Source organism: Physeter macrocephalus, chromosome 14 (assembly GCF_002837175.3).
Source record: "Physeter macrocephalus isolate SW-GA chromosome 14, ASM283717v5, whole genome shotgun sequence".
NCBI lineage: Eukaryota > Metazoa > Chordata > Mammalia > Artiodactyla > Physeteridae > Physeter > Physeter macrocephalus.
Genome location: NC_041227.1, coordinates 107870632 through 107885260, shown reverse-complemented (window position 1 = coordinate 107885260; position 14629 = coordinate 107870632).

Here is a 14629-nt window from a genome sequence, read left to right as displayed (position 1 = left end):
GCAACTTAAAACAATCTTGTACATATACAGACTGCTATATCAAAACCTCATGGGAACAGCAAACCCAAAAGCTACAATAGATACACACACAAAAAAGAAAAGCAACCCAAACAAAACACTAAAGATGGTCATCAAACCACGTGAGAAGAGAACAAAAGACAAAGGGAAGAAAAAAGACCTACAAAAACAAATCCAAAACAATTAAGAAAATGGCAATAGGAACATACATACCAATAATAACCATAAATGTAAATTGATTAAATGTTCCAACCAAAAGACATAGACTGGCTGAATGGATACAAAGACAAGACCCATATTTATGCTACCTGCAAGAGACCCACTTCAGACCTAGGGACACATACAGACTGAAAGTGAGGAGATGGATAAAGGTGCTCCATGCAAATGGAAATGAAAAGAATGCTGGAGTAGCAATACTCATATCAGACAAAATAGACTTTGAAATAAACAGTGATATAAGAGACAAGGGACACTACATGGTGGTCAAGGAACATCGAATAAAAACATATAACAATTGTAAATATATATGAACCCAACATAGGAGCACCTCAGTGTACAAGTCAAATATTAACAGCCATAAAGGGCAAAACTTACAGTAACACAGTAATAGTCAGGGACATTCACACAACAATTTCATCAATGGACAGATCATCCAGACAGAAAATCAATAAGGAAACACAGGCCTTAAGTTCCACATTCGACCAGATGCACTTAATTGATATTTATAGAGTTTTCCACCCAAAAGCAGCAGAATACACATTCTTCTCATATGCACATAGGCCATTCTTCAGGATGGACCACGTGCTGGGCCACAAAGTGAGCCTCAGTGAATTTAAGAAAATTAAAATCATTTCAAGCAACTTTTATGACCACAGCATTATGAGATTAGAAATAAACTACAAGAAAAAATGTAAAAAACACAAACGTGGATGTTAAACATTATGCTACTAAACAATCAATGGATCACTGAGGAAATCAAAGAGGGAATTTTAAAAAAACCTAAAGACAAATTAAAATGAAACCACAATGATCCGAAACCTATGGGATGCAGCAAAAGCTGTGCTAAGAGGGAAAGTTATAGCAATAAAACCTTACCTCAAGAAACAAAATTTTCAAATAAACAACATAACCTTACACCTAAAGCAACTAGAGAAAGAAGAACAAACAAAACCCAAAGTCAGTAGAAGGAAAGAAATTATAAAGATCAGAGCAGAAATAAATGAAATAGAGACAAAGAAAACAGTAGCAAAGATCAGTGAAACTAAGAGCTGGTTCTTTGAAAAGGTAAACAAAATTGATAAACTTTAGCCAGACTCATCAAGGAAAAAAGGGAGAAGACGCAAATCTACAGAATTAGAAATGCAAAAGAAGTAACAACTGACACTGCAGAAATACAAAGGATCATGAGAGATTACTACAAGCAACTATATGCCAATAAAATGGACAACCTGGAAGAAATGGACAAATTCTTAGAAAAGCAAAACCTTCTGAGACTGAACCAGGAAGAAATAGAGAATATAAACAGACCAATCACGAGCACTGAAATTGAAACTATGATTAAAAATCTTCCAACAAACAAAAGCCCAGGATCAGATGGCTTCACTGGTGAATTCTATCAAACATTTAGAGAAGAGCTAACATCTGTCCTTCTCAAAGTCTTCCAAAATATAGCAGAGGGAGGAACACTCCCAAACTCATTCTACGAGGCCACCATCACCCTGATACCAAAACCAGACAAAGGTGTCACAAAGAAAGAAAACTACAGGCCAATATCACTGATGAACATAAATGCAAAGATCCTCAACAAAATACTAGCAATCAGAATCCAACAATACATTAAAAGGATCATACACCATGATCAAGTGGGATTTACCCCAGAGATGCAAGAATTTTTCATTATCCCCAAATCAGTCAGTGTGATATACCACATCAACGAATTGAAGAATAAATACTATATGATCATCTCAATAGATGCAGAAAAAGATTTTGACAAAATTCAGCAATGATTTATGATAAAATTCGCCAGAAAGTGGGCATGGAGGGAACATAACTCAACATAATAAAAGCCGTACATGACAAACATACAGGTAACATCATACTCAGTGGTGAAAATCTAAAAACATTTCCTCTAAGATCAGGAACAAGACAAGATTGTCCACTCTCACCATTTTTATTCAACATTGTTTTGGAAGTCCCAGCTACAGCAATCAGAGAAGAAAAAGAAACAAAAGGAATAAAAATTGGAAAAGAAGAAGTTAAACAGTCACCTTTTGCAGATGGCACGATACTATACACAGAAAATCCTAAAGATGTTATCAGAAAACTACTAGAGATCATCAATGAACTTGGTAATGTTGCAGGTTACAAAATTTATACACATATATCTGTTGCATTTCTCTACACTAACAATGAAAGATCAGAAAGAGAAATTCAAGAAACCATGCCATTTACTATTGCATCAAAAAGAATAAAATATCTAGGAATAAACCTACCTAAAAAAAACAAAAGACCTGTATTCCAAAATCTATCAGATGTTGATGAAAGAAATAGAAGATAACACAAACAGATAGAAAGATATACCATGTTCTTGGATTGGAAGAATCAATATTGTCAAAATGAATATACTACCAAAGGCAATCTACAGATTCAATGAAATCCCTATCAAATTACCAATGGCATTTTTCACAGAACTAGAACAAAAAATTTTTTAATTTGCCTGGAGACAAAATACCCCAAATAACCAAAGCAATCTTGAGAAGGAAAAAACGGAGCTGTAGGAATCAAGCTCCCTGACTTCAGACTACGGTATACTACAAAACTATAGTCATCAAAACAGTATGGTACTGGCACAAAAGTAGAAACATACATCAATGGAAAAGGATAGAAAGCCCAGAGATAAACCCACGTGCCTATGGTCAAGACTATACAATGGAGGAAAGACAGTATTCAATAAATAGTGCTGGGAAAACTGGACAGATACATGTAAAAAAATGAAGTTAGAACATTTTTTAACACCATACGCAAAAATAAGCTCAAAATGGATTAAAGACCTAAACGTGAGACCAGACATTATAAAACTCTTAGATGAAAACGTAGACACAAATTACAGCAATATCTTTTTCAATCCATCTCCCAGAGTAATGGTAATAAAAACAAAAATTTAAAAATGGGACCTAATTAAACACAAAAGCTTTTGCATAGCAAAAGAAACCATAAACAAAATGAAAAGTCAACCCACAGAATGGGAGAAATATTTGCAAATGATGTGACCAACAAGGGATGAGTCCTCAAAATTTACAAACAGCTCATGTGGCTTAATATCATCAAAAAAAACACAATCCAATCAAAAAATGGGCAGAAAACCTAAATAGACATTTCTCTAAGGAAGATATACAGATGGCCAAGGGGCACAGGAAAAGATGCTCAACATTGCTAATTATTTGAGAAATGCAAATCAAAACTACAATGAGATATCACCTCACACCAGTCAAAATGTCTATCATCAAAATATCCACAAACAATAAATTCTGGAGAGGGTGTGGAGAGAAGGGAAACCTCCTACAGTGATGATGGGAATGTAAATTGGTACAGCCACTCTGGAGAACAGTGTGGGGGTTCCTTAAAAAACTAAAAATAGAGCTAACATATTATCCTGCAATCCCACTCCTGGGCACATATCTGGAGAAAAACATTGTCTGAAAGGATACATGTACCACAATGTTAACTGCAGCACTGTTTGCAATAGCCAAGACACGGAAGCAACCTAAATGTCCATCAGCAGAGGAATGGATAAAGAAGATGTGGTACATATATACAATGGAATATTACTCACTCATTAAAAACAATTAAATAATGACATTTGCAGCAAAATGGATGGACCTAGAGATTGCCTTACTGAGTGAAATAAGTCAGACAGAGAAAAAGAAATAAATGATACTACTTATATGAGGAATCTAAAAAGAAATGATACAAATGAACTTATTTGCAAAACAGAAACCAGGGGGGAAGTGTAGGGGGAAGGGATAGTTAGGGAGTTTGGGATTGACATGTACACACTGCTATATAACCAACAAGGACCTATTGTATAGCACAGGGAACTCTGTTCAATATTATGCAACAACCTAAATGGGAAAAGAATTTGAAAATGAATAGATACATGTATATGTATAATTGAATCACTTTGCTGTACACCTGAAACTATCACAACATTGTTAATCAACTATACTCCAATATAAAATAAAAAGTAAAAATAATTTGCTATTAAAAAAATAAAGCACTCCATTAAGACCCCAAATTGTAATAGTCCCTTTCAGGTAGTGTTCAGTCTCTGGAATATAAATATTCCCATGAAGTGGAAAGAAGGATATGTTTTATTGAATAATGCACAGTAGTAAAGAGGAGTCAAAATCCTCAGGTTTGATATCTTCTGTGTCTTCCGGTCTAGAAATATTTGCTGTTATCTACCTTGGTACTGCTTACCCTGCTGATGCTGGCAACTTCTCTTAAGTCTATAGTTGGTCTCATCTATGATTTGTTATCTCTACAATTCATGAAGGCCAAGTATAATTAGATGCCTGAAATGGCAGCTATTTTAATGTTCTTGTCTGTTAATTCTATCATCTGTGTCCCTTCTGGATCAGTTTCTACTTTTTTTTTTTCTGGTTTTGGATCATATTTTCTGCTTCTCTGAAAGCCTAGTAAATTTGATTGGATACACACATTATTAATTTTACATGTTTGGGTGTTGGATTTTTAAAAATATTATTGACCTTTTTTTGGTGGGAGGGGCGTATATTTCATATCATTTGGATCATGTTAAGGCTTGTTTTTCAGCTCTGCTAGAACTGGTCCAGAGAAGATTTTAGTCCACGGTTAATTTGGCCCTTTACTAAGCAACACTCTTCTGAGGAGTCGAATGCCCAGTGTAAAAGGACTTCTTTCTATTCTGGACAATGAAATTAGGAACTCTTCCCAACCCAGTGTGAGCTCTGGCGGTTGTTCCACTTACCTGTGCACATTGGTTCTCAGAGACTCAAGGGCAACCCTCTGCATATCTCCAGCATTCTCTATTTTTCTCTATGAAGCTCTCCAGAGCTTTCTTCTCTGGTGATTTTGTCTACAAATTCTAGCAGCCTTGGCCTACCAAAAGTCCAAATTCTGTTTTCTTAACTCAGCCAGACCACCAGGCTTTATTCAGCTTCCCTCTTCCCTGTGCTGTGCCTTGGAAAACTCCAGGCAGTAAGTTGGGATGATAACAGGGCTCAACTTTGTATCCCTTCTTTCAAGGATCTGTATCCTGCAATGCCTGTGGCTCAATGTCTGAAAACAATTTCATATATTTTTTCTAGTTTTTTAATTGTTAGATCAGGAAATGTAAATGTGTTTTCCTACTCTATCATAGCTTGAAGAGGAATTTAAGGGTTATTTCTAATTGTAGAATGCAACTTAATGTTCTTTAGAAAATGAATTTCAGGGCTCAGTGGGCATGAAGGGAGTAATGTTTGTTTTGTGGTTGTTTTCTTTTCCCCAGTTGGATTTTTCTAGTTCCATAGAAGTGACAACCTCTTCTCTTTTCCTACAAGGCCATCCTCCTCATCACTTGTTATTACTCCCCACAGTTACAGAAACATTCTATATGAATCTTTGATCATACTAGTCTGTGGTATTCTTCTGAAAATCAAATGATTCACCATTTATCATTGAATAAGAGAGACCTAAATGCTATAATTTGGGTCTGTCTTTTCTTTTGGAAATATTTGTTAACTGGCATGCTTCATAAGTCCACTTGATGAACATTTCAAAAAGTGAATGTGCTCTCCATCCTGAACATTCCATTTCAGAAGAACAAGACAGATAAAGTTTCTTTAAGAGATTCTGATGTAATCCACATTTGGGAATCATTTGTTTATTTTATTGGTTATCCTTTTAATGTTCTTTTGATCAGCATTCTAGTTTTTAGAACTGTCTTTGAATAGGGGTGTCCATAATATAATCATAATAGGTGCTGATATTAATGACTGCAAAATCATATAATGTCCTCTTGGAGATCAAAGCATGATTATTTTGTATAACTTCTACATTAAATCCTTTCTTATTCTTATTTTGAAAATTAGCAAATTTATTGTAGAATATATACTAATTCTTCTTTTACCTAAGTACTGGGGAACTACTCTTTCCTATATCAGAGTGGGTAACAGAGTTTCCTTATGAAAATCTAGATTCGTAAACAGATAAACAACATTTCTTCATAAAAAAAAGAATCAGGAGGGTTCCTTTACTTGATGACATCTCAAGCATGTAAGATTGGTTTATAGTTTAATTTATTCATATATGAATGTATAGTATTTCAGGCACTGGGCTTAGTGCTGCAGATATAGATTTGACTGAGACCTAATCCTTGCTGGCAGAGAGCTAACAAATCACAAAAGATCAGAGGATTGTTAGTGGAAGCTAGTGGAGTTAAAGATGGCCCTAGCAAAAAAAATATCATTTATTACTTTAAAAAATTCAATTTAAAAAGTCTACTTTGTGTCAACTAACTTTTGACATAACTTTAGTGTAATTTAACACATTTTAGAGTCAAAATGAGTTTTTTTAGAATGTCTAACTACAACAATGACAGCAGCACCACCAGAGATGTTTATTTCAGATCTTTTACAATACTTCTCAGACATGTACTATATTTTCCCCCAGCAGCCACAGAGATGCTATAATTGGAAGAAAAATGCTTTTCAATTACAGGTTTGAGTTGTTCACCTCTGTCACAGATATCTGTTGTAGACATGGCACTTTGAAAGTACAGGGTGATGCCCTCTTAAGTACTTAAAACTCAGATTGCACTCTGTCAAGCAATGGGCAGTGTGCAAAGATAAAGATATGCAAAAACCAGCTTAAAGAGACAAAAAACTCACAAGTCAGAGACTCCTCAATAATATGATGACTTTAATCATTTGTTTTTCAAATGTGTCAGTCAGAAGAGGAGGCTAGCTTACCTCAAAGAAAGTCACAGAGAAATTAAGATCTCAGTGTCTACCCCAAATCCATCCAGGAGAAGACAAAAAATTAGCTAGCAAATTTTACAAGACCATCTTTTTAGTGAGATGGGTGTATTAAGCTACTAAACAATCAATGTATCTAATTCCTTTTACTCTGATTCTCTTTAATCAGGATTCTGGTCATAATTTAGTTTTACATATAGGTGTGTTCACAGTGAGAAAACGTGTGAATCATGCAAATCAAAATGATTCTGACCCTTTGACAGTCTTTTCTCATTATAAATGAATATATTTTCATTATGTCTCAATAGATAATTTTTATGAGTTCAATTGAGCCTTTGCCTGAGAAATGGGTCCACTTTTCATGAGAAGGTCATATTAGTTTCTGAGCCAAAAAGACTGGTAAATTCACTTAAGCAGACAATACACACCATGCAGTATGTTTAACACTATCCATCTTTGTTCTCTTGAACTTTCAGGTAGAATGGTCAGTGATGGTCTTTTCATTAATTCACACTTACAATGTCCTATTTTGTTTTGTCTATTGCAAAGGCCAATTAAAACAGGGGATGCATCTAGGCTCAGAGAGGTGCCTTTAAAATACGTCACTTAAATGTTAATGAAGTGCTACAACACGGATGAACCTTGAAAAAATTATGCTAAGAGAAAGAAGTCAGACCCAAAGGCCACATATAGTATGATCTCACTTATATGAAGTGTCTAAAGTAGGTAAACCCACAGAGACAGAAAGTAGATTAGTGTTTGCTAGAGTCTGGGGGTAAGGAGATGGGAGGGGTAAAGATTAATGAGTATAGAATTTTGTGGGGGTGATGAAAATATTCTGGAATTATATAGTGATGATTTTTGTACAGCCTTATAAATATACTAAAAACCAATGAATTACATACTTTAAAGGGGTTAATTTTATCGTATGTGAATTATATCTCAATTTTTAAAGTGTTAATGGAGGCTACTTAATTGAATTTCAAGTGATTTTTATTTTTTTACATTTCTGTATAGATTATTTATTTTTACAATGAACAAAATCAGAAATGAATGGTAAGGCAGGTTTCCTTAGAAGGTGGAAAAAACAGCTAAAACCAGGTCACTTAGAAATTCATATATACGTATCTGACCAATATCATACGTGGCCTCAAAAAGTAAAAACTTTAAAACCCTATTTCAATTCTTTTTAGTTGGCATTGGTTCTTATTAACAACAAAGTAGAAAGTTGTATAAATCCTAGTTCTGCCCCCATATGGAATGGTATATGCTATATTGAGATTTATATGGGGTTACTAAAATTTAAGGGCTTATTTAGTTTTTCATTTCTTCAATAAAAAATTCTTGGGGACTTCCCTGGTGGTCCAGTGGTTAAGACTCCATGTTTCCACTGCAGGGGATGGGAGTTCAATTCCTGGTCGGGGAAGTAAGATTCCGCATGCTGCTCTGTGTGACCAAGACATTTAAAAATAATAATAATAATAATAGAGCAGCTACCATGTGACAAGAACTGTGTGAGATAAAAAACAGTATGAGCAACCACTAGATTCTTCCCCTAAATGGTCCTTGTAAAAAGGGTCAAAGATGAAGAATTAGATTGGAAAACATATTGAGTTGACATGTCATAACTTTTCATACAACTTTCCATTCTTAGTGCAAATGCTAAGGAAAATGAAATATTTCTTTTTCTTTTCTTCCCAACAACACCCACTTTATACAGACATTGAGGTAGATATGTGAAAAAAACTCTTGGGTGAATACTAACCCATTTATAATGAGAGAAAAATCTTCAGAGATGAGTTTTTGTGTTCTGGGGTGTTACAGAAACCAGGAAACTAATAATGTTTAAGAGTTATTAACCATTTTCTGAACTTCACTCATCTTGTTCCACACAGTTGGGAGAGGCCATCAAAGCAATAATCTGTATCAGTGATTCTTATCCACTTTGAGATTTGAAGAACCTCTTTGAAAATCTGACTGTATTACCTCCTTCTTTTCTAGAAAATGAGGACAGGCACCTATAGTTGAAAAACTACATAAATTTCAAAGAGTTGATATTTTTCTTGAAAACCATCCATGGATTCCTGGAGCATCAGAGAGACCTTAAGAACAGTTCACATGTAAGAATACTTTGTTAATATAAATTAATATTTTTTTAATTCATTTAATCAATTAAATGAGTTATTACATATAAAATGCTTAGAATAGTGTCTGGCTCACAGTAAGTATTCAATAAATGTTAGATAACTTTCTTTGTATTGTAGTTACATTGAGTTTCTCATGTACTATGCACTTCCTCAAATGCTAGGCTAATAATAGTTAACATTTTCTGTGTTTGTTATAGACCAGGCATATATTTAATTTAATATTTCTAATTATCCTAAGCAGTAGATATTTCAATGCTTAATGTTTTACAGATGAAGAAACTGAATCTACTGAAGTGATCATGCCCAGTGCCAGTAGGGTTTGTACTCAAATCTAGCATTAATGATTCCAGAGCCCAGCCTTTTATTCCTTCTAACATGCCACTGTTGGTTGATTCCATGCATCCTACTCAAAACTTGTCTGGGATGATTCACTTATATCACTAAGTTGAGTACATTTATCTTATAGGAGGAATTTTAGTTAGTATCAACTCAGATCAAAGCTAAAACCAGAGAGAGGCAAATTCCTTACTTAAACTAAATGTCATGTATTGGCATTGGCAGTGTTCTTCAAGTGTTACCTTTTCATAAAGTCAAAGAATATATAAATTTTCATAAATTTCCCTAGTCAAGTGACCTCTACCCCCTACTTACCTCACCAGAAAAGGCTGATTATTTCAATTCCTATACTTTTAATATTAAGAATTCTAGGACACATTTGAAAGATTATATAGTTTGGGAATGGAATGAGGCCTTAAACCTTGTTTTTGCCTTATTACAGAGCAAGTCAAAGGTGCTATAGCCTAAAATATTCTTAGTTAAATCTTAGAGCTGGGAATTTAAAATCTAGAGAGATGATTAACATTCTTGTTTTCCTTAAGAGTCAAGACAGGTTTTTTAAACTTGTCTAAGATGTCCTAGTTTTAAATATTTCTTATATAAAAAAGTACCTGAGTCTTAAATGTTCAGATACAAGAAAAAAAGGGGAGATCTATTTATGTTTGAATCCCTAAGAAGGCAGAAAGATTCATAGAGGCATGGTTTTTAATCACGTTTCTGATCCAGTGATGAAACTAAAATACCAATGGAAAGATTACCTAGCTTATCAATCACTATCAATTGAATCTCCAGGAATCTGAAAAGTTTGGACTTTAAAGGGTTGGGGAAGAAAGGGACAAAAGCTTCTGTGTTAAGTAGAATCTGCCTTTTGAAAAAAAAAATTTCCTATTAAAGCAAACACTAATGGAACTCCTCTTTTCTCCTACTACCTCTCATTCTTCCCAAAACACATTTGTAATCCCACCTGCCAAATCAACTAAACTGTTATTATCTTCGCATATTCTATGAGACATTGCATTTTTAAACAGTCACTGGAACAAATAGTTTTGTGAGATTCAAAAAGAGAAAGGAGCTTAAAATGTGGTGAGAATCTTAGGAAAATACCTGTGTATGGACATGGGGGGTGGGGGCAGGGAGATGTCATGAGAAGAAAAACAATGAAATCTTCCACTACAGTCCTCCTTGTGAAACACATTTAATGAGTTTAGAAAGGTGCCTACCACCAGGGAGGGAGATGAGCACACAATATGCCTCAGAGCATCAGATTTCCTGGCATCCTTTCCCCCAGGTCCTACCCTGAGTGGTGTCTTGGGAAGAATCTGAGCTGGACTGGAGAGGGGAGGGACAAGGCTGCTGTAGCACTTCTCTGGACTATTTCCTTGGTTTAGTGGGTGTGTAAGTTAAAAAGGAGTCTGAAAATAAGGAACTGGATGCTTTTGAGTGTCAGTGAGGCAAATAGAGATTAACCATATACTATTCCTTACCTTTCCTCCCAAACAGTGTGCTATGACACTCTGGTCTGACCCAAATTGGTCCCAGAAGTGCCTAGATACAGACCCCCCCCCTCAGCCCCTGAGGCAGCCGGATGACTTTTACTCCAGCAGGTCACAGAAAGATGGTCATTTTATATGAGACCAGCCATGTGAAATCTGTTGGGAAGAACTTCTACATAGCATATGTCCCATACCTCGATCATAACTCTAGGTAATTTCTATCAATCAAGCACATTAATAGTGCATTCCAGGGACTTAACATGTTCAATTAGCCCTCATAGCAACTTACAAAATATTTATTACCCTCATTTTATATGTGAAGAAGTAGAAGCCTATAAATGTAAAGAAACATGCTTAAGGCCAGACAAGCAGAGGAAGGGAACTCAAGTTCATCTTATTCTAATCTCTATCGAGATTCTATGATCTCCCCACACTCTTCATAGTCCCAACTCTAACAAACTGCTTCTTAGAACCCTTTCTTTACCCCTAGACTCTGAGCGTCTTCAGAAGAAAGAATGTGTTACGTTCATATTTGGCTCCTTAGAGCCTGGCACATAAATCCATGTTACTTAAACACTGAAGACTTGTTATTAGAAGCCTCCAAGCATTCAAAGAACAAACTGTTTCCTATAGATGGAACCAACAAGCCATTTCCCTACTATCCAGGTTGCAGGAATATGAGAACACTTTCCTCCTTTTTTTCCTTATTTGTCCTCTCATCACAGCTAAATAAGAGCACACATGGAAAACTGCCATGGAATATGGTTATACCCTGAAATCTGCTGAAGAGGCTTCCCTTTCCAGACAGCCACCACACAAACACACACACACACACACACACACACACACACACGGAGATATTCAACAAAAAGAGCTATTCCTCTCACACATTCTGATATTCACTGTGGGGCACTGCCCTGGCAGGGAAAACCTGTGGACCCAAAACAATGAGAAAATTCAAGAATACACACTCCTGAGAGTTATTCCCAATGCAGCAAAATGAGCTCAGGTAAGAAATACTCCAAAGGTAGTATCTTATTTCAGCCAAGTGATAAGTATATGGCAAGAATCTATGTCTTATCTACCTACCTCTCTTCTAGTTAAAATTGAGTGGTAAGGTAATTGTCAAAAGGAGATGCATATTGATACATATATCTGCTTTGAAAAATGAACATAGTCAGAAAATGACTCTGATTTGGCTGAATTGTTGGCCAATGAGGTTTGGCTTTTTTCCCCCTTTGGATTAATATGGTAATTATTTCCATAAACTGAATGAGGGAAGTCTACAGTTCAAAGTTTTAAGAAAGATGTATTTAACAAATATAAAATGTATGCTGGGAATTAAACATTACAATTTGTAATTATTGAGAATTAGGTAATCTACTCCATGGTATTGCTTCCTCAGCATCAATCTGTTTGACCAAGTGCCTTTGGAGGCATTAAACTGACATTAGCCCTCATGCAAGCACATGCCTTAGATGACACCCTGTACAATCACAGGTAAATGTAAGTTCCTCATATGATTTCACCAATAACCCCTGTGATAAAGTGTCTCTCCTTCCCAGGGTTTTCCCTTTGTGCACACCCCCAAGGAGCTTAACAAAATCCCACTCCTTTTGGTGTGAATTGACAAATCCAGTGTTAGCCCAGGGAACGCTAATTAAGGCATGTGCCCCAGGTCCTTCCACTCTCTCTGCCTGCACCCTGCCTTGACCTTCTTGTGTGACCCCCTGCAGACATGTCATGTACTTTCTCCAGGACTTGTGAGAAATAAACTTCTCCATTTCAATTCCCTGTGTTGTTTTTTGCTGAACACTGACTCGTCATCAGACACCCTGGGGCTCTACTTAAGAATGTTAATTTAATAAAGTCACAACAGCAAACATAAAATTAGATGTCAACTTAAATGCATGAAGGGGTAGTTATTTTAAATAATATTTTATGCGATATACATGTAAAAAGATGTGTAGACAACTTGCCTAGACCAACTCTGACACTGCATTTATACCTGAGTGCCAAAGTTTTAAAGTGATGCTAACAGATGACTTTTCAGAATAGCATGGTCCTTATTATTCTTGAAATGGTTAAAGCAACTGAAGAGTATTTAGCCATTTAGCCTAAAGAAGAACTGACCCTGATAATTTTAAAGGCTAGTTTTTGGAAATGGAGTTAATCTTCTTACAAATTTTCTAGAAGACAGAACTAGAACCAGTAGGTTAATTACTTTCAAGAAAACAGACTTCTGCTTAATATAAACTAAACCCCTGACTGTCAGAGATGTCCAAAACTGTAGTGGATTTCCAGCCCTGAAAGGGTGTGAGCATAGGCTAGTGAAACATTGGAGGGAGTAGTGTGGTAAGCTAGGTCAACTCCAGTTTCCAGGCATGAGAAAATTTAGCAGGTGCAGACTAGCTAGTTACTGAACTTGGACTTAAACCTTAAAGAAAGAAAGCAAATAAAACTCTTTTTAATAATGGGCAGTTTTCTGTCTTTTCTGATGATCGAGTAGTGGAGAATCAGTGACATCACTTTTCTTTACTATATGGCAATAGCTGCAGGCAAATTAATCTGATATTTATGAGGTCCTTGCAGATGCCCCAAAGCAGAAATACTTGGGATTCAATTGCTTTTCTGCTGCAAAGAAGCCTCCCAACAGCAAAGTGCCAGGCAGCACAATTTCACAACTCTTTTTTTTTTTTTTTTGGTCATCAAAGAGATTTTCCAAGTTCCGTCCTCTCCTGTTTGGGGTATGTATATTATTTATTTCACTTGCTTAAAACAAAAATTCACAGCAAACATCTTCACAAGGGGGCTTTTATTCACTCCACTTTAACTATAAATAAATTCTCCACTGGCTGCTACTCCGTGTCTGCCACCCCGGGAAAAGTTACCACAACTGGCCCTCAATTTCCCCTCCAGTTTCAGAGCCTCTGTCTGACTCCTTTGGTGTTTTATTCTCTCAGAAGTTATTTCTATCATATATATATATATATATTATCAAAGTGATGAAGGGAAAAGGGAAAAGATGAGAAAGCAGAGAGAGACAGAAAGAAACTGAAAGTTACCTCCCATTTTAAAAAGGTTCTTTCTTTTTTAACATCTTTATTAGAGTATAATTGCTTTACAATGGTGTGTCAGTTTCTGCTTTATAACAAAGTGAATCAGTTATACACATCCATATGTCCCCATATCTCTTCCCTCTTGCATCTCCCTGTCTCCCATCCTCCCTATCCCACCCCTCTAGGTGGTCACAAAGCACCGAGCTGATCTCCCTGTGCTATGCAACTGCTTCCCACTAGCTATCTATTTTACGTTTGGTAGAGTATATATCTGCATGCCACTCTCTCACTTTGTCCCAGCTTACCCTTCCCCCTCCCCGTATCCTCAAGTCCATTCTCTAGTAGGTTTACACCTTCATTCCCGTCTTGCCCCTAGGTTCTTCTGACCATTTTCTTTCTCTTTATTTTTTTAGATTCCATATATATGTGTTAGCATATGGTATTTATTTTTCTCTTTCTGACTTACTTCACTCTGTATGACAGACTCTAGGTCCATCTACCTCACTACAAATAACTCAATTTCGTTTCTTTTTATGGCTGAGTGATATTCCATTGTATATATGTGCCACATCTTCTTT